The sequence below is a fragment of the Arvicola amphibius genome, chromosome 8 (assembly GCF_903992535.2).
Source record: "Arvicola amphibius chromosome 8, mArvAmp1.2, whole genome shotgun sequence".
NCBI classification, from domain to species: Eukaryota; Metazoa; Chordata; class Mammalia; order Rodentia; family Cricetidae; genus Arvicola; species Arvicola amphibius.
The window spans coordinates 61582560-61604849 of NC_052054.1; positions in this window are offsets into that span (position 1 = coordinate 61582560).

The window sequence follows — 22290 nt, forward strand, 5'->3', positions numbered from 1 at the left end:
TAAACAGTAAGGACTGTTCACTCATTAACAAAGTAAACAAAATGCACATCCTCTTTTTGAACAGTGAGACTTACGTTGACAAATACTTCTACATTCTTTGAAAAAAGATGTCTGATGTTTGAGTTTCTTGAATATTGTTTATTACAATTTAGCAGATTTCAACATTAGTGTTTTCTATCACTTGTCCACATTTAGAATATCCAGTTTAAATAATTAAAACAAAGGCTCATAGAAATTCTCTATATACTACTCCAAGAAAGTAGATATGGCAGAAAATGTTTTCCATTTGCAAAAATTTGTGACTAGAATTCTGAATTTGTACTTCACTGTTTTATAATTTTTTTGTTTTTAGTTGACTATACATTTCTTCCCATTCCCCTCTTCCTTTCCACCCTCCTCCACCCTCCCCCATGCTCCTAATTTACTCAGGAGAGCTTGTCTTTTTCTCCTTCGCTGATGTTTTTATTTAAAAATATGCATATGCATATAAGGTTTTGTTCATTCTTTTTTCTCTCCCTTCCTCCTCTTCCTCTTTGTTATGTAACATTCCAGTTATGAATTGCATCCAGCTGATCAGTACAGAGTTCTAAAAACAATAATGAATGATGATGGGGCTTTCTTTTTCTGTCATGTAAATGAATTCTTGACACTGGCATTTTAGGTTAGCACAGTGCCACAATAATCACTAATGAGCCAGGATGTTTTTACGTTTTTTCCCCCCATGGTCCTTAGAATGTTTGAGAGTATGAGAGTCTCTGCACCAGCTGCTAAGGGCTGTGGGCTTACAGCCTCACAGAAAAATTTCAGCCAAAAATATAAAGACCAAGGAAAGGAAAACTTTTCGACTGAGCTGTTTTCGATTAATCGATTAATTGATTAATTATACAAACTTGCTGTGTACCCTAGGCAATCCTCTTGCTTCAGCCTCAGGCCTGCCAGGATTATAGGAGTGTATCACCATGCCCATGCTGAATTAATATGTCAGAAGGGTTTCTCCCATTTGACTTAACTAATGACAATTACATCATATGACCTTTGCTAAGAAGGTTGGGATAATAGATTTTTAGTCAGGAACACTGAAAACCCAAATACTATTAGAGTTCTGTTAGTTTGGCAAAAGGAAACTAAAAGTTAAATTGACAAGCAGTGTTATCTTTTCTATCTACGGCTTTCAAGGTCCAACAGACACACCAATGCCAAGTTCCTGTGGCAATACACTTCTCAAACAGGATGCCTTTTAAAGTCTCTAAAACTTTACATTTCTCATCTTAACAGATTTAAACAGAGACTTCTCAAAAGAAGAATCTCGAATGACTGAGAAACTCTTAAATGTTCAACGTCCTTAGCCATCAGGGAAATGCAAATCAAAACTACTTTCAGATTTCATCTCACATTCATCATGATAGACGATCAATAAAACAAGTGATAGCTCATGCTGGTGAGAATGTGGAGCTGTGGGGAGTGCAAGTTTGTACTCTGCACATTACCAAGAGAGAAACCTACCACAAACCAAGCCACGAAACCTTGGACCAACATAACTAAATACTCTGATTTGGCTGAGGGCCCATATGAGAATAGAACCCATATATGACAGTACTATTAGATCTCACAAGGACCTAGGGTAAAACTAAATACTACTCTGTTGAAGGAGGCCACTTGTTGGTTTCTGGCTGCTTAGAACCGAAATAATCACTGAAAAACCACATTATTGAAATCACTGCTTGGCCCATTAGTTCTTGCTTCTTATTGGATAACTCTTACATCTTAATATAACCCATTTCCAGTAATCTGTGTATTGATATGTGACTGTGACTTACTGGGTAAAGTTCTTGTGTCTTTGTTCGGTGGGGCTACATGCCTTCTCACTGACTCTACCTTCTTCCTCCCTGCATTCAGTTTAGTTTTCCTGCCTACCTAAGTTCTGTCCTATCAACAGGCCAAGGCAGTTTCTTTATTCACCAGAAGTATTCACAAGCATATGGAGGGGGATCCCACATCACTACTCTTTTAAAAATAAAAAAATAAAAAGAAGAAGAAAGAGAAAAAAGTAGCAATAAAATGATTCTTAATGATATTCAGCTATACTCACTGAGCTTGCTCAAACATCATGAGAGAAGCTTCCTCCTGCAGCAGATAGAAACAAATATGGAGATCCACAGCCAGACATTATGCAGAAATTAATAGAAGTGGAAACACTGAGCTCTAAATAGGTTGTCTCCATCAATTTTTTTCCCCTCTGGACTCCTGAAACCCCGTGAAAGAGAAGGAAGAAAATGTGTATGAGACAGAAAGATGGGGAATGGACAAAGCAAGGTCCTCTAAAGCAACAAAATCAAAGCACACATGAACTCACAGAGACTGAGGCAGTAGGCCCAGGGCCCACATGGGTATGCACCAGGTTCTTTGCATATATATTTTCCAGTTTAATGTTTTTATGTAATTTCTGAATGTGATAAAGTGGTTTTCTGGTTCCTGAGGTTTTTCTTGGATTCTTTTTTCCCGGTTTTTAGTTTCCTCCAATTCCAATATACTAGGTTTTTTATTTTATTATTATGCCTTGGAAGATTGCTTGTTTTTTTTATGAGAGACCTAAAGGGAGTAGATCCAGATAGGAGGGGAGATGGGAGAAACTGGAAAGAGTAGAGAGGGTAGAAACCATAATCTCGAGATATAAAACATATATTTTCAATAAAAAAGAAAGAAAAAAGAATGCAGTACGAAGTATAATGACTGTCTAGAATATACCTTTTTAATTAATGACCTTCCCCTTTATGTTTCTTTTACTTGGAAAACATTTCCCTTGGGGACTTTTCTGCCTCCTGATTTATTCAAGTCTCAGCTTATCAATAAAGTCTTCTCTGATATCCCAGAACTGATCAAGATTTTTCAGCATTTGAAATTCATACAATCTGTGAGACTCCTCCCTTACAAATACAAAGAATATTAAAAAATATCAAATTATGTATTTACATAGGAAAATGAGTATTGATTTATAATGAAAAACCACATCTGAAAACTTAAACTATTCCAAATATCACAAACTCAAAGTATAACAAAATGTTTATTAGTAACTGACCATACATACATCTTTAATACTTTTCTAATGTTCTGACTAGATATTGCTTCTTTTTTTTTTTTTTTTTTTTTTTTTTTTTTTTTTTTTTTTTTTTTTTTTTTTTTTTTGGTTTTTCGAGACAGGGTTTCCCTGTAGTTTCTAGAGCCTGTCCTGGAACTAGCTCTTGTAGACCAGGCTGGCCTCGAACTCAGAGATCCGCCTGCCTCTGCCTCCCGAGTGCTGGGATTAAAGGCGTGCGCCACCACCGCCTGGCAGATATTGCTTCTTTTATAGGTGACAATGTTGTAATGTTTTTTATAAAGAAAAGAAGATGTCGCATTCTTTCCTCTAGCATGGTTTATAAACCCACCTAAATTTTAGATCAACCTCATTTGAAAAAGTTTCAGTTTCTTAACAACTTGTAATTCATAATATTCATGTAAAATCTTAGGAATGTTATCCTATTTAAGAAATTTCTATTACATTTTTTCAACACTAGAAATTTCTTTCATTAGAAAATGAACAGGCGTCTAAGAGGTAATAATAAAAATGAGATAAAACAAAAACTAACATATTGGAATTGAACAACACAAAATACATGAGGAAAAGAGTCCAAGAGAAGGCTCAAGAATCAGAGACTCACTCTTTCCTGCATCAGAAATCCCATAAAAACACTAAGATTTTAGGGAGTATCGAATTTTCTTATACTTTAATTAATGATCATAAACATCTTTTAATTGATACATTCATTAGCCCTGGGATGATTATGAAGTGGCATAATACATACTATTTTAGCCTATCTTTGTGAGTATTTTTATGCTTTATTATCTATAAATTTGCAATAGCAAGAAAGACTACGTGAGACTGGGAAAAGATCACGAGAGAAGTCAGAGTCCACGGAAGGTAGGAAGCTGGGTTTGGAGTGAATACATATGAGTACACTGTGTCAGTAGAACTTCTGTGGGAGCTAACACTCACATGATGAGCTGGAGCCAGGTGTGAGAGCCTTTAAATGTTTGTGTCTGGCTCAAGGCGCCTTTAAGTATAAAATGGAAGACTTCTTAATGAGAAAAACTGAGCACGTTAAAAAGCAATAAAATTTCTGTTCAAATTGTCATTGAGGTTGCCTAGAAATTTAGCTCAGTTGGTACAGCATTTGCTTAGAATACATGGAACCTGGAGTTCGAACCCCAGCACTGTACAGACAGGGCAAATCCTAGTACTGGGGAGGTGAAAGCAGGAAACTCAGTCATTCAAGGTTATTCTCAGCCACATGGAGAGTTAAAGGCTATTCTGGGCTACCCGAAACCCTGTCTCAGAAAATCAACTGTCATACAGTTTGGATATATCTACCATCTAGTTTCAGAACTTGCTGGTTTGTGAAACCTTTATTGCCATACTAGAAACAAAAGTGATAGTAAGTTACAGAAATATGTATTGCTAAAACCAAGGCAAAAATACTTCTAACTTAATTGCCTATTAGCCACGACCTAAGTAAGTCTAGTAAGTCTAGACCTACAACCATATTTTTCAAAATTATGACTCCCTGAACTTCCTGATTCTTCTTTCCTTGTCTATGTGTCTCCATATTATTTAGTATATCATGATATCATCTGTTTAATTGTTTATTGTTTGATGTCTTTTTCACCCTACCAGAATGTCAACTCTAGGATGACAAGAGACTTCCAACAAAAAGACAAAAGGGACTTTTTATTCTCAATTAGGTTATCTCTACTGTCAGGAAAGTTACACACACACATACACACACACACACACACACACACACACACTTATGTATGTCTATATGATCGATACCTTTATAGCTTTCTTTTTAAAACTATTCTTAAATTGAATTTTGCTTCTTGTGTGGATACAAAGATGATCATTTTATGTTGCACTTTTGGCTTTCAGAAAGAAAGATGGAAATATTACCAAAGGTGATGATAATGGGGATGGAAATGAGGAAATAGTTGCAGTAGAAGCAAAAAGTCCATCACCATTAGGCAGTGAACAAAGGATGTTTCTTAAACCATCTAAAAAATGCAATAGATAAGGGAGGCCATATTTCTGGCTTTCCAGGTCACTTTTAAAGATGCTTCTGGTCTTAGAAACAGATAAGAAGGCCTGGGAAAAATTAGTCTGGGTGCAATCCCAAAAGAAACAGCACTTAAGTATTTGAGTCCCTCTGCAAGTTCCTCTTGACACTAAAGCCAATGAAGAAGGAGCAACCATCATTGACCAAATGTATAAGCAAATAGAAATTTTCCATAGAGAAATAACTTACTTTTGTTGTCTTATGGGTTTCAGAATCTAATTATTTTGACTGCAGCTCAATGATAGGACACACCAGCCAATCATTACTGGTAGTAAAAATTTTTCAAATGTTATATTATATATCCTCTTACAACTTGTTGCTAGCTTCTTTGCATCTTCACATATCAGGAGATGAGGCCTATGGTGACTATGTGATGCTGCTATCCATCATCACCAAGATCCCCAAATACACTTGCTTTGGTTCTTAAAAATTAACAAGAGAGCCGGGCGGTGGTGGCACACGCCTTTAATCCCAGCGCTCGGGAGGCAGAGGCAGGCAGATCTCTGAGTTTGAGACCAGCCTGGTCTACAAGAGTTAGTTCCAGGACAGGCTCTAGAAAATACAGGGAAACCCTGTCTCGAAAAACCAAAAAAAAAAAAAAAAAAAAAAAAAAAAAAAAAAAAAAAAAAAATTAACAAGAGAGAACTGGTCTCCAGACAGGTAACTATCAATATTTTAGAATTATCCTAGATAATGTGTCATTGAATATAAGGTTTTAGAGAAGTACAAAGAACTGGCAGAAGCCACACAAGTAACTCAGTAGTAGGCAGCGATGACTGAACAGCCAGAGAAGGCAGCCATCCTCTAGGCAGAAAGAAACCCCCAGGCAGCAGAGCCGATAGCCAGTTCAGTAGCTACTGTGGGGCCACCTGACAGAGCTGAAAGCTGCATGCCACAGAGCACTGCATGGCAGCTCTCATTCTCACATAGAATCACATTCCTGGTAGTATGGTTTGTATCCTTCTAGCTGTTCAGTTAGACTCTTCCTACTGGTACCTCCTGAGGCAGACTAGGTCATAGTCATTATGACTCTGATCACTTCTGTCCCCACCCTAACTGTGACTTTGTTTAACTGGCTTAAAATAAATACAAGTAAAATTACTTTAGATTCTTAAAAGTATTTCTGATAAATGTGTCCTTTGACCTCAGGGCAAACATTTTTTTTTTCAAATTGATATTTCAGATCTCTTTTGCCCTAGCTTTCCTACGCAACATCTATCTGCCAAGCTTTCCTAGGAATACTGTAAAGTTTTAACAAAGTCTGTAAAGTCAACCTTGATGTCACTGTCATTTAGAAATAAGATTCCACGTCTATATCTTGCTATCATCTATACTCTTTGATTCCAAGCAATATAGATAAAATTTCACTAAATAAAAAGTTAAAAGGAACTTGAAATTTTTTTTTCCCCCGATTTTTCTTCAAATGAGCACAGTATCACAGAGGTATAGAGCCAGTCCAAATTAGAACAGGAGCCAGTTATTGTTATTTTTTCTAACTTATTTATTTATTTTACATCCTGACCACAGTTCCACTTCCTGCTCTCCTCCCTATCCTTCCCCCACCTCCCCGTTGTCCCCCCCCATCTACTCCTCTGCTATTTTTCTTCAGAAGAGTGCAGGCCTACCATGCATAGCAATAAAACATGGCATATTAAGTTGCTGTAAGACTAAGCACCTCCCCTTGTATTAAAGCTGGACAAGGTAACCCAGTATGAGGAATAGGGTCCCAAAGCCAGTAAAGGAGTCAGAAACAGTCCCTGTTCCAGCTGTTAGGAGTCCAACAAGAGGCTAAGCTACACAACTGTCACATACATGCAGAGTGCGTGGTCAGCTCCATGCAGGCTCCCTGGTTGTCTGTTCAGTCTCTGTGAGCCCCTATCAGCCCAAATTTGTTGATTATGTGGGTTTTCTTGAGATGTCTTCGACCCCTCTGCCTCCTACAATCCTTCCTCTCTCTCTTCAATAGGATTCTCCGAGCTCAGTCTAATGTTTGGCTGTACATCTCTGAATTTGTTTCCATCAGTTTCTTGATAAAGCATCTTTGATGACTATTGGGCTAGGCACCAATTTATGAGTATAGCAGAATATCGTTAGGTATCATATTCCTTTGTATTCAGTTGTGTTTGGATCTATCCTAGGTCTCTGGGCTATCCAGTCCCTGGGTCCTGTTGCTCCAGGCAATGTCACTGATAGGATAGGTCTTATACTGGACCAGTCATTGGTTGGCCACCCCACAGTCTCTGTGCTACCTTTATCCCAGCACATCACATAGGCAGAAGAGACTGTAGGTTGAAGGTTATGTGGTACCTCCACTGGAAGTCTTGCCAGGAGACACACAGTTCAGACTATGTAACCTCTATTGCTAGAAATCTTAGCTGGGGTCATCTTTGTAGATTCCTGGGAGTTTCTCTTATACTAGGTTTCTAGCTGACCCTGAAATGCCTTCTCTCCCTTTCAAGTCTCTTTCAGTACTCTCCCCTTCCACACACCCGTGGCTGTTGTTATTTTAATAACTATGTCCTTGTAGCTAAAAGATAGACTAACTAAAAAGTAAACAATGGAAAGAAAGTTGACTAAGCTGCATTTCAATGAGCATGCAGACTTCCATACACTAGAGTTTGTAGAAGGGTTCTGAGCATGGCTTTTGTATGTTGGAGCCATTACCATGGTGCCCATGTACCTACTAGCATTGTAGAGTTTTCAAAAACAGTTTGGTCCTTCTTCAAGGATTCTGGTAAGATGACTCAAGAGAGGTGCTTTCCTAGAGATTGGCCCTATAATCTATTCTCAGAAAATTTCTCCATAGACAGGGATGCTAGTATTCCAAGTGTTAGGGAAAAACAAGTTATATGTCACTAAGAAACCAGAACGGGTTAATACAAAGAAAATTGAAGCCCCCCAGAAACCCTCATTCTGCCTCCAATCTGTACATGGGAGAGCTCATTCTTTTCTTTTTTACTTCCCAATTATTTAGCCTTAAAACTGTTCTGAATAAACATTGCATTTCTCCCCGATGCCAGCAAAAATAATGTACTGTTAAGTTAATTACTCATGAACTTTCTTCATACCTCACAAGTTCTTTCTAGGACCCCCTTTTAAAAGTTTTACAAGGTACACTGCTTGCCATAAGGAAATAGTTTAGGTAGAGAAGGCCAAATTGGGCTGGCTCCTTAATCCACAGGGATTCCATATATTCTTATTTGGTTCCCAAGCTTTAAGAATTTGCCATTTCTTTCCTCTGTTTTTCTCAGATATATAGTTTTACTTTTTCCAAATCTCTAAGTATTCTTTCTTTAAGCTATATAGTTTTATTATTCTTTGAGAATTTCTTAAAATGTATTTTGATCATATTTATTCCCAACTCCTCATAGTTTCATTCATTCCCAATGCCTACCTCCCCAATTTCATGCTTGTTTTATTTTATATTTTTAATTTAATAAGCCCATTCCAATTTGTGCTGTCAATGTGCTTCAGGAGTGGGGCCATTCAGTAGAGTATCGCTACCCTACTAGGAGCCATACCCTTAATGAAAACTAAGTGTGATTGGGTTATTTGAGCCAAAGCAAAAGGTCTTTCAGGAAATGTTTCAATCTAGAAGTGAGAGAAGAAAACCTTTTTCTTTTTTTCTGTAGACCTTTGAGTACATAAGCCAAGCAGTGGTTGCAGGGTGTCTCCCAAAATGCAGGGCAGGGGCCAGTTGTGTGACGGGGGCAGGGTAGAGTGAGAAGAGATATGGTGAACAGAAAGGAGAAAGGAGAGTGATGCTGACAAAGATGAAGAGGAGCTGAGAGGCGGAATTCTTGTGCTCTGTGCTAACTTATACTTTCTTTCCTTGGAAGTGTCTGCTGATATCCTTTGTATCCCTGTTGGAGTTTGAATGTGAAGAGTCTTCAACAGACCCCTATGCTTCAGCACTTTGTTACTAGTTTGTGGTACTGTTTCCTTATGTTGTTGAAGCTTTGAGAGGTAGAATCCAGCTTGGGCAAGACCACTGATGGATTCTTGAGGGTTACACAGGCTTAGTTTTGACCAGAGCACTCCTCCCCTGTCTCCTTCCTTATCTGCTGAGTTTTAGAAAGTCCATCCAGTCTGCACCCCCAGAAAGATCCCATTGACATGGGGAAAAAAGCCCAATGATCATGCTTTTGGGGAAAAATGGCCTGTAACTCCTTCAACCAAGAATCAAAATAAACTCTCCTCCATAAAATTACTTCTTTCAGGTAGTTTGTCAGTGACCAGGAACTTGTTTAATATCCTTTCCATTCCTTCCTTCTCCTTTCCTTTAATTCTTCTCCCCCAGTCAGGTGAGTCTTTTCCAAGTTATACCATTATTAATACAAGAAATCAAATATTATATTTCTACTTGAGTCTAGGAATCAGTATGAAGATAAACGGGGTTATCTTAACATAAATTTATAAATATTTTTTTCCAGAAGTTTTTCTGCCATTTAGATGTAAGAGGTTTTTTTGATGGAAATGTATATATTCTTGCAGTCTTCCTCTTATGGTCAGGAGGAAGGAGCCTGGAAGCAGTGTGCCCTGGCATCTGTTTGAACACTATGCTCCCTGGGGCACAGGACTGTAGCATGGATGTGGTCCCAGAACTGGCCTACAGTTTGGCAGTGGAGCTGCTTCGAAGGCAGAGCCCTTGGAAGGCTTTATTCCTTTCAGTACGCACATTGCAGGAAGTGCTCTGGCCTAGGCCAGGATAATGAAAACTTGATATTTTTCTTAGCCTCGGAAGGAAATTTGCCCCCTTTTCTGGACTGCTGGCCATACCATGCTTAGTCTCAGAGAACCTACAGAAATTCTCTTCCTGATACTCTTCATGACTCTCTGCCAGGATAGACCCCAAAGGTGGCAATGATATTTCCAGTCACTCCTGCCAGGAAGAAGCATTTGATTCTTTTTAGAACTATATCTCTATAAGGAATGTAGTAAAAGAAATGCCTTTTAGATATGTAAAAGTAGCTTAGTCAGGATCCCTACTACACCCAATGTTGTACCTGATAATCAACTCAGTGACATTACTTACTCAAGACATCCAGACACAGTCTTAGAACTCCATGATACACACTGGATGGTCTATAAACAGAGACCAAGATCAATGCTCTCCTCTGCAGATCTGGAAAGATTCACCTTGATTTGTACTGCAGATGGATAGTCTTCCCCAGAGACTTCTATTTGAGACTGGATTTGGCCTTCAGCTAAAATATGTAGCACAGTGAGTAGCCTTGGGGAGAGAGGCTTAGAAACTTAAGAGTGTGATGCTTGTGTGATGACCCTCAACATAACAAAATATAATTTTTATTATACTAACTTCTTGCTTGTGACAACTTCCTATGGAATAAGCCTTCAAATACAGGCTCTAGCGAGAATGAAAACTGATGCAAGTTCTGTGAAAAACAGGCATGGTGGGTCTTCAAATATTAAAAGTAGAATTGCAATCAATAGTCAAGCAATCTAACATATACATATGTAACCAAAAGAATTTTAAAGAAGAACTCAAAGAGATGTTTACACACCCATGTTTGCCATAATATTATTAACAAAAGCTAACTAAATATAACACAAATGTCCACTAGCAGACAAACTAATATAGAAAATGTAGCAAACTCATATAATGCACTAGCATTAAATCTAATGAAAGAGATTTTCTGTCATACCCTTGGATCCATCATCCACCACATGGATGATGCAAAACAAACCAGTCACTCATGGTCCTGACTTCCTTGCTCATGATCTCCCTCCTTTTGCTCCTCATCAGGACCTTGGGAGCTCAGTCCGGTGCTCCAATGTGGGGCTCTGTCATTTTCTCCATCCAGGTGAAGGTTCTATGGTGATATACAAGATATTCATGAGTATGGCAATAGAATATGGACATTTCTGGCTCCCTCTCCTCAGCTGTCCAAGGAACTAGCTGGGGGCATCTTCCTGGACACCTGGGAACCCCTCTAGAGTCAAGTCTCTACCAACCCTAGAATGGCTCCCTTAATTAAGATATATAATTCCCTGTTCCCACATCCACCCTTCCTATATCCCAACCATCCTATTCCCCCAAGGTCTCCCCATCCTCCACTTCAAACTTTTCTCTCCCCATCCCCCATCCCCCCACCCCACCCCACCCCCAAGTTCCCATGTTTTGCCTGGTAATCTTGTCTACTTCCAATATCCAGGAGGATAACTATATGTTTTTCTTTGGATTCACCTTCTTATTTAGCTTCTCTAGGATCACGAATTATAGGCTCGATGTCCTTTATTTATGGCTAGTGAGACGGTGGGACAGAACTTACGGGAGATCAACAAGTCCAGTTGGAATAGGACTGATGGAACAGGCGACCAAACCGGACTCTCTGAATGTGGCTGACGGTGGAGGAGGACTGAGAAACCAAGGACAATGGTGATGGGCTTGGACTCTACAGCATGGACGGGCTCACTGTGAGCCTTATCAGTTTGGTTGCTCACATTCCTGTACTTAGGGGGAGTGGGGAGGACCTTGGCCTTAACATAGTGAAGGGAACCCTGATGGCTCTTTGGCCTGGAGAGGGAGGGAGTGGGGGATGGAAGGGAGGGGAGGGAAGGGGGAGGAGGAGGGGAGGAGATGGAAATTTTTAATAAAAAATAAAATAAAATGTCATTTAATAAAAAAATGAAATCTAAAAAGAAACAAAAAACAAACCAGTCACAAAAAGACAAATGCTGCTTGATTCCTCTGTATAAGGAATTTAAAGTAGTCAGCTTTTAAATACAGAAAATACGATGGTGGTTGCCAAAGTCCAGGAATGGGAGGTAGGACTCCTTTTGATGATAGAGCCAGGATTGGTTGATCCCCATCTCCCCCCACCATATACCCCACATATTCCCAGCTGTCATCAAATTAGATGACAATTTGTCATCAAATTGGAAGGACCTCGAACTTTGCATTCTCCTGCCTCTACTACTCAACTGCTGGTATTACAAGCAGTGACCACCATGTTTAGCATTTATGCAGTGCTAGGGACTGTACCTAGGGCATTGTGCATGCCAGTTAACCACTCTATGCTAAGCTACACTCTTAGCCCTGGAGTAAATTTTGCTTGGTGGAAAAGAGAGATCTGCTGTATAGCAAGGTAATGTCTTTAATAACTATTTTATTATATAGCTAAAGTGGCTAAGATGGTAAATTTTAGGCTATATTTGCCACATTAAAAACAGTTTTAAATCCAGGTGTCTTGGCACACATCTTTGATCCTAGTTCTCAATAGGCAGAGACAAAAGGATCTCTGCAAATTTGAGGCCAGCCTAGTCTATATAATGAGTTTCAGTACAACCAGAGTTGTAAAGAGACCCTGTCTCAAAACAAACAGTCTCCCCCCCTCAAACAACCAGCCAACCTACCAAAAAGCCCATTTGATTTAATGAGTATAGTTCATTTTTTTAAAGTAGAAATGAGATAGTATGTTACATCTGAGAACCCATAACTTAATTTCCTCTATCCCTTTATTTCTTTGTCTTACTTTCCAAAGTGGAATCCAATGTGTGGTTGTGGGGTTTCTGCTAGGGAATCAAATAGAATAGAGAGGTAAGACAAAAAGTGCCCAAGGAGTTAAGGGTAGAATTGTTTTATTTGGAGATCCTGAAAACAGAAGGAAAAGAAAAAGAAATAGGAGAAAATTAAGCCCACCAGAAACTTTTAGAGAGACTTTGCTCTTGGGCAGATGAACTCAGTGGCTGGCACCTTTGTAGGAGGCTTGAGAGTCTCTTGTCTGACAATATGGCCCCATGAGCACCCATTTCTTTTTAAGAGCCTGAAGGTTAGTGACTGTCCTCTCTTTTCCTCGTATAATGCACAGCTACACAAGACACTCTGTAATGAGGGCAGTGTGCAAAAGAAGCAAAGAGATTTAAAATGTATAGACAGAGTCCAAGATTGTGTCTTCTTCATAAATTTTTAAAATAGACCTGAGGTTGTAAATACGTTTTGGAATAGTTAAATACAAACTATAAAACAATACTACAGCAATCATGTATAGCATCATGGTGTACAACACATGTTTTTCAGCCACAGCAGGTATAATGGTCTGTCCTGTCACTTTAAAAGACAAGCGCCACCCATTCCCTCTCCCTCTGCAGCCAGGCCTGGGGATCTTCCTTCTGCTTCCAGTCTGAGTCCTTCCCTTTTCTATTTCTCCCCAAAGTGGCAGCTTCTACCTCTCCCCCTTCTCCCCACTTCTCTTCTTCTCACCCCTTCTCTCTCTGCCTCTCTCTACTCATCTCCCTTTTTCCCGTCCCTCTTTCCCTTTTCTTTCCATAGCCCACTAAATAAATATCCAACCTCATTCTGCATGGTATTCATCTCAGTCTTTCACCCACCATGTGTTTCCCTCCCTGGGACTTGCTGCTCCTCATGGCCCGCCACCTGCTGCAACCACTCGGAAAACTGCACCCACCATGTGGCTCCCTGCCTAGGACCTGCTGGCCATCATGGCCTGAAGGCCACTTGGGAGCCCCCTGACTGAAACTGGCTGCCCTAGTGGCCCATTGTGGTTTTGTGCCTGCTGCCTGCTGCAGCCACTCAGGGATCCCCAGCATTTTATTTAAACTATAGCAGTATAGAGTAACTCTTACTAATGTGAGATACTCATTTAAAATCCATCACAATCTCATCTCTGTTCTTTCCTCACCAAAGTAGACTTCACTTTTTTACTTGCTGTGGTTGTTTGGATTAGAATGCCCCACATAGGCTCATATATTTAAGTTTTTGGTTTCTGCTGATACCAGGTTCTCAGTCCAAGTGGGTAGACTGTTCAAGGAAGGATTAGGAGGTCTGGCCTTGTTGGAGGAAGTATGTCACTAAGGGTGGGCTTTCCAAAAGCTCATGCCAGGCCTAGTCTCCTCTGTCTTTGTCTCTACCTCTCTGCTCCTGTTTTTGGATAAGATGTAAGTTCTCAACTATTGCTTCAGTGCCATGTCTGGCTGCCTGATTCCATGTTTCCTTCCATGATCATCATGAACTAAATCCCTGAAACAGTAAGCAAACCCCTAAGTTAAATGCTGTCTTTTATAAGTTGTTTTGGTCATGGGGTCTTTTTACTGCAAAAGAATAGTAACTAAGAGACTTGAGATTTATTTTTCCGGATTTATACATTTTCCACACATGCCACACATTTGCTTAAATATTATGTATTTTCTTGTGTTATATTTGAAAAAAATCCTTTTAAACTTTGCTTTGTACATTTAATATTCTGTGTTTCCAAGACTTGCATGTTGTTATATTTAGAAACTTTGTTCCATTTTAAGTCCTGTATACCACATCTTTGTATGAGCATAACTTACTTATCTATTGCCCCTTTGAATAATAATAATAGCCTGTTTGCGATGTAAACGGATTCAATCTTGGTGTGCATGTTTACTATAAACCCACATGGGAACCCATCAATTCATAATCCCGAGTAGCATTCTTGGGGAAAACATTCAGGTTTGACATCACATTCCTGGTGGCAAAATGGGTGCATTGAAAAAAGAAATTGATTTCTAGAAAAATTTTTGCCTTCTGGGCTTCTTTCTTTGGACCTCTGTCTGAGTGTTTTCAGCATCACTAGTATAACAAAGTGACTTGATTCTTCTCTCTTGTAGAAACAATGTTCCGGAGGGAATAATATTCCTGGCCTCAAATATGTGTTAAAAAACCATTAATGTCTTTGAAACTTTGATTATGTGGGTAGAAGCAAGACAACTTTGTTATTTAAAAGGCTTAGCTATCTTTCTTCCTGTAAGTGGAAGAACGATTTGAATGCAGAATTGCTAGACTGGCCCTTTATATCAGGACAACTGTTTCCAAAGGAGAATTTAGAGTTTCAAACTTCATGCAGTAGCTATAACCAAGCAAAGTACCAAAGATCAGTGTCTCCATGGAGTTGCAAATAAAAACATGCTGCCTAAGTAGTGACTAGAGCCACATATCTATAAGTTCTGCTCTCTGGTGTGATTTTATTTTATATGGAGGATTGAGATTGTTCCATACTCAAATAATTTTGTTTCTATTTGTGGAAATGAATAGCATCATCCTTTCCTTCTGTTCTTCTCACTATCCCCTGTCCCTCCTTCACCTTTTCTGAAGTGGTTATTATCTAGTAGGAATTTAGATATAGAGGCTGCAAATATAACATTTTGTGCAACTTTATCCACAAGTAGGGCTGCTTTAGGACACAGTTGTCAAAATAATTGTTTGAATAAATGATTCATTTATTTCAGTATTTAATAAATGAAAGCAGGTGTGGGGTTGAGATGTAAGTCATTCTTCCAAACACCCTATGGGCTCTGAGGTCTTGAGAAGAGATCCTTGTACAGGAGCCATAGTAAGCACTAATTGTGACCATGAGCAAGAAAAAGTTGTTATTCAGAAAAACAGAAAATAAGAAGACACACTCCCCCTTCTGGCTTTAGTAGAGGAGACTGCATGAGATCACTGCTTCATGACCTTCTAGAAATAATGAGAGATCTGCTATGGAGAAACAAAGCACTAGCTATGATGCATTACAGTTTGAACACTGGGCGTGGTTCTGCCCTGTTTGTATGCACAGACTGTTGAAGGCCACATGCTGCTGAAGAATGGAGGGTGCACAACTCTTTCCCTTTTCCTTTCCGGTGGTGATAACAATAAATGCTTACTTTCCTTTCTCTCTAGATGCACAGAAATCCTTTGGTAATGGATAACTTTCATTAAAAAAGTGCTTTAGGCTTGGAATAGAAGGCAATTGTAGAATTTATGTGACTATTTTAGAGAACTTGACTGATAAATATACTTCATACTTTATAGACTTTGGATATAATTTTCTATTTTTTGTCTTATGTGAGTGTTATCAGAAAAAAAGTCAAATTACTACACCGCTCAGCTCCCTGAGGTTGAGGTTTCATGGGGATTTTTATGACATTTTAAGTGTGTGTTTAAAAATGTTTTTGAATGAGTTTATTTCTTAATACCTACTAATTAGTTGGACTGAGATAATATATTTTATTGTTTTATTACATTACCATAACTTCTCAAATACATCTGACTTACTAAGATGATGAATTTGAAGTATTTTTATCCAATCAGGCTAGCAGATACCTCATTGCTTACTCAGATCAATTTAGAGTTTAAGGTCTTAAATTTAAAGGGTGGGTTTATTCTTGCTTTTAATTTCATTTTTAATCATAAAATTCAATGAGAGCAATCTGAAAAGGGGCATTTAAATTATTTTATTGCTTTTATTTCTGGTTATCTGTTATCCATGAATTATTATTTTTTTTTAAAAAAAGAGCAAGAAACAAACAAACAAAAAACCAAGACAGACGAGGTAAAATTTAAAAGCTAGAGGCTCATTTACAAGAACCAGACCTTACAGTCTCTCCCGCTCACCTCCTCCCCGTTTCATCATTTATCCACCTCTGCCTTGTTCCATTAGCTTGTTAACAGTATGGTTTCTATGGCAACACCTATTGGTTGTTGTGATAATGAAAGCCACAGTGAGATCCCCTGCAGAGAAATCCTTGCTGCTGACAAGATCAACTCATATTTTCTTTGTCCAATGTTTCCTATTTCTTCTTAGAATGACCCCTTTAGCAGAATATAAGCGATTTCTACTAATTACCTGCGAAATAAACAGCTGAAGTCTGACAGCCCTGACAGCATGTCCAATGTTAGCTTTATTCCAGTGATGGTGAGGTACTGCCTGAAAGAACAAGCCAATTTCCTTAGCCATAAATCCCACTACCCAGCACTGTCAACATGAAATAGGATGAAGGTCACTCCACTCTTTCAATCTGAGTTAAAAGGCTTTATTTAGAGAAAAATTTCCATATACTCTGGGTTAGGACTTCATCTAAACAAGAAAAAAATGTCTGGTGTTATCTTTGATGAGTGATAATATCTTAGTAGTAAAAAGAGGAAAATGTATAAAATAAAAGGAACATTAATTCTGATAATATAGAATTAGACACCCATTAAGGCAATAAATCAGTAAAAACCACTTTGTTTCTATTTCTGGAATAGTAGATATTAAGTCTCTATTTAATGTCCCCCCTTTTAGAAATCATCCGATTAACTGCTTGTCCATTTTACTTTATTTGGCACATTTACACTTATGAGGTTAAAGTTGAAGCAACTGAGAAGTTGTGAGTTTTATTGACTGTGAATTTTTATCAACTTTACATCGTTTTTTAAAATTAAAGAATTGTTGCTTAGAGTATTGACGCATAGTTAATCCCAGGTCCTCAGTGAGTTGATAAAATCTGACCTTATTTGTTATTTACTTCAACTTCTTTTCAGGGTCTTCCTGATTTCATCATGGTTTCCTTTATTTACTCTCATTTAGTGATGTCTTCTAGCAAGCACAATGAAGGAGCTACTGTTAGTCTGGACAGCAAACAATTGCATTAAATCTCTCAGCTCTAAAAAAAAGTACTTTCCTTTGTATTTTAGAAAGTTTGTTCATTTTTCAATATTTTAAATGTTAAATATTGTCTAAAGTCTTTAGTCTCTGGAAATAAAAAGCAATATGGTATGATACAAAGTTTTTCAATCTCAATGACCGATGTTCAGTGTGTATATGAAGAAATTAAATTAATATTAATTTAACAGAAAAGTTGACAGAAAAGACATGAACCATAATTTTGTTTCTACTTTTAATTTCATCCACATATTTATATATAGAGGATGTTCTAATACCTAACTTGTAAACCCTAAAGTGTCTTCACTAAATAAACACACATATACACAAACATAGATGCACATGCACACACACACACACACACACACACACACACACATTAGATTCTCTGTGTAGGGTTCTGTACAGTGGAGTTAAAAGATATTTTTAATGAATTCTATGGTTTCTATACATTATTCACTGGTCTTATTCTTATAATCAGAAAAAAATGAAAAGAAAGCCCATTGTGGATAAATTAATTATGGTAGTGAAATCATTTCTACTAGGCTTCACAAACTCAAGTCAGTCTATAGGAATTAAATTCTGAAATCCCGTAGATCTTATCTCCAGCAGAGGCAGGTATTCATTTAGGAAGGACCTTGCCATCTGAACTACAGTGAAAACTCTCTATATTGCTCATTTGGGATATAAGAAAACCAAGACTCAAAACCCCATAGTTGGGGCTAGAGAGATAACTCAGTGGTTAAGAGTGCTTACGGCTCTTGAAGATGGACTAGGCTCAGTTTCCAGCATCCACATGGGGACTCACTCTGTAACTCTAGTTTTGGGGAATCTTCCACCACTTGGCTGGTACTACATGCATGTGGTACACATACATACACTCAGGCACACATACATATACACACAAATAAATAGATAAATGACTTCTTCGCACACTCCTTATACTTGTGGCCATTGATGTTGTCTTAGGCTTTGTCTATTATTCTGATACTTGGGATAGCTCTAGAGGACCTGTTAGTATACTGCCTCTTTGCAGCTGAAAATGCAGCTGGCTTTTACAGCTTGGAAGTTGGCTGCTCTCACCTCTCTTTGGCTGGTATTTCTCCAAGACCTACCATTTGAAACAAATATTTCAGTTTCCCACATCTAGCTATTCAATTCCTCTTCTCTCTGAACTGGACCTCCAGTTACCTGCTTCTTCCAGCCTACCCCTGCTGACACCACCACTCCATGGAGTCTATTCATTCCACAGCCAATGGACCCCAGGCTGCAACTTTTCTTCCCTTGACTCTTTACCCTTTTACTAGCACCTTGGGCAACACCAATTTCCATGTTTCCTACATCTCCATTGTAGAAGGAAGCAGCGGGGCTGGGTCCCGCCACCCGGCCGCCGGCTAGCTTTACACCCGAAATAATTACACGGAAACTGTATTCTTTTAAAACACTGCCTGGCCCATAGTTTCAGCCTCTTATTGTCTAATTCTCACATCTTCCTTTAACCCATATTTAGTAATCTGTGTAGCACCACGAGGTGTGGCTTACCAGGAGAGATCTTAACCTGCGTCCATCTCGGAGAGGAGAAGCATGGAGACTCACTATGGCGACTGCCTGAAGCGTCTCCCCACTCCTGCTACCCCTTTTCCCACAATTCTGTTCTGTCTACTCCGCCTACCTAATTTTCTGTCTCTTAAAGGGCCAAGGCAGTTTTCTTTATTAATTAACCAATGAAAGTAACATAGACAGATAACTTTCCTCCATCATTTCCCCTTTTTCTGTTTAAACAAAAAAGAAAGGCTTCAACTTTAACATAGCAAAATTACATATAACAAAACAATTATCAAGCAAATATTACAGTTACAATATTTAAATCTATTTTATCTTTTATCATGACTAAGGAAAGCTATAACTATCTATTTATTCTCCAACTCCATCAAAGACTCCAGAGGATATAATATTACCTAAGTAAACAAGTCATATGCAACTTTCAAACTCTAGAAATGACAGAGACAACTCGCTGCCTGGACAGTCATAACTCTCCTCCATCACTCCATCCTTTTAATTTCTATTATGCATATCATGTCTTCTCACTGTCAGAAAAGAAAAGGAAATCAAAGTCACCCACCACCACTGCCACCACCAAAAATGTTTTCTGTAGCTCACTTAATGGTTATCCACTCCACAGGGTTCTTTCCCTTTTCTGTGCATTTTTCTAACAAGCAATTAAAATCCTTTATGTTCTAGTTCAGTAACATTTATTTTTTCACTAATTTTGTAGCAAGTTTCTGCTTCAATTAATCTTTTAAAATTGAATTTCTTTGTGAGATATGTGTCAGCCATAGAATGCCTTCTTAGCATGTGCAAGGCCTTGTATTCCATCTCTAGCACCAAAACAAGACAAAACAAAACAAAGCAAATTGAAGAACAATAAAACATATTTAACAAAATATGTCTCTTAAAAACCCCAGAGATATCTGTGACATGGGCCCTTCTTACCCAGCTGTCCCTGGCAAGCCACTGAGGGGAACAAGCCTGCTTGATTGCTTAATTAACCTTTCTGATCAGTACCATCACCTTGGTCCTCGTAGACTCAATTGAAATCCCATGTGTGTCATGGCTTCAGATTTTGGTGTGTCTAAGTTAAGTACTTATTTTTCAATGCCACCTTTCTAATATTTTCACCAGCACATACCAATCTCAATAAATCTCTTTTTAAACACATATATTTTGACTTTCAGAAACACTAATGTTTTCCTCTTCTTCCCCAGAGTTTGTACTAAGGACTTTAGTCACTTGGACTAAACTCTGCTTCTTAAAAGTCCACCATACCACCCAACATGGCCATGATGCAATCATGGCTTCTCTGTGGGCAAACTCAAACCATATCCAAATCTTCTCTTATTCTTTCTTTCTTGCCCAAGCTTCAGAGTCAGACACCAATTGCCTTTGTCTCTTCATACTTTTTTATCTTGAAGAATATACTTAAGTTTTGAATATATGGTTCTCACACAAATATCAGCTTTTATGCTCTAGTTCCTGCTTTCTCTTCCCCAACTCTAAATAAGTCAAGAAATGTATGGTGGTTTGAAAAAATAGTGCCAAAGGGAGTAACACTATTAGGTGTGGCTTTGTTGGAGTAGGTATAATCTTGTTGGCCGGTGTCACTATGGAGGCAGGCTTTGAAGTCTCATATATGCTCAAGCCATGTCCAGTAAGACAGATCACTTCCTGTTGCTTATGAGCTCAAGATATAAGAATCTTCAGATCCTTTTCCAGCACCATATCTGCCTGCATGCTGCCTTGCTTCCCACCTCGACAATAATGAACTAAACCTTTGAACTGTAAGTGAGCCACCAGAACTAAGTATTTTCCTTTATAGGAGTTGCTGTGGCCATGGTATCTCATCACAGAAGTAGAACCTCTAGGACAGAAGTTGCTACCAGGACTGGGATATGACTGTAACAGACCTGACTATGTCTTTGTTTAAAGGAATATGGACCATGAGACTATGGACTAGAAAAAGTAGTTGAACATTTTAAGTGCTGATCAATGGGCCACACTAGTAAGAATATGGAAGACAGTGGTGCTCAGTGTGATTTGAACTGCGAGTGCCTAGTTCAAAAGTCTGCAGAGGGCCGGGCGGTGGTGGTGCAAGCCTTTAATCCCAGCACTTGGGAGGCAGAGGCAGGCGGATCTCTGTGAGTTCGAGGCCAGCCTGGTCTACAAGAGCTAGTTCCAGGCCAGGCTCTAAAAAAGCTGCAGAGAAACCCTGTCTCGAACCCCCCCCCAAAAAAAAGTCTGCAGAGAAGAATTTTAGTATGTTGCTGAAAGATAGTTCTTATGATATTTTGGTTAAGAAAGTGGTTGCCTTTTGCCCTTGTCGGAAGAGTCTGCCTGAGGCTAAAGTGAAGAGTTTTGGATTAATTCCATTTGCAGAGGAAATCTCAAAACCTCCTAGTTTAGACTCTGTGCTGTCATTATTAGTGGTAACTCTAATGAATATTTATAATGAGAGGGAGCATACTGAGCAGGGTAAATTACAAAATGTAAAATTCAAGGAGAAAAGGAGCACAAGGAAGAAGAATAGAACTAAATGCTGCATTCAAGAAGACAAACAGATTAAGAAATGGAATAAAGGGAGTGATGACATCACAGCAAGATTACTCTCAGCTAAATTTCCAAAGAAAAAGATTTAGAAAAAAAGTTTAGAGCTGCATGTTTTTACACCTTTAATTCCAACACTCCAGAGACAAAGGCTGGTGGATCTCTGAGTTTGAGGCCAGCCTGGTCTACAGAACCAGTTTCAGGACAGCCAACCTCAGACAGTGAAGGGAACCATTGAAAACAGAAAGTTTGCAAAGATGTAATTGAGCAAGGGGCCATGTTCAACTCCAGTAAGCAGGAGAACTTTGTAGTTTCAGTCATGTGGTTCTGGAGTTAAGGATAGAAGAAAGGGGCTATGGAATTTGCCTCCAAGGAAGGCCACCGAAGTAGTAGTGTCCCTGAATGGAAGCCTAGAATGTATGAAGCTGTGAAGGTGAAGCAGAAGTCTGGGTTGCCTAATTGACCCCAAGATGTTGGAGATGCCAGTGGCATGGGATACCTGACACAGAGAGCTGCAGATAGGGAGTCGAGCCAGCACAAGAGAGAGAAGGCTATTTTAGTCAACAAAGCTGAAAGGAGTTGAAGACCTGAAGAGCATGTCAACAACAGACATGGAGATGCAGAGTTTG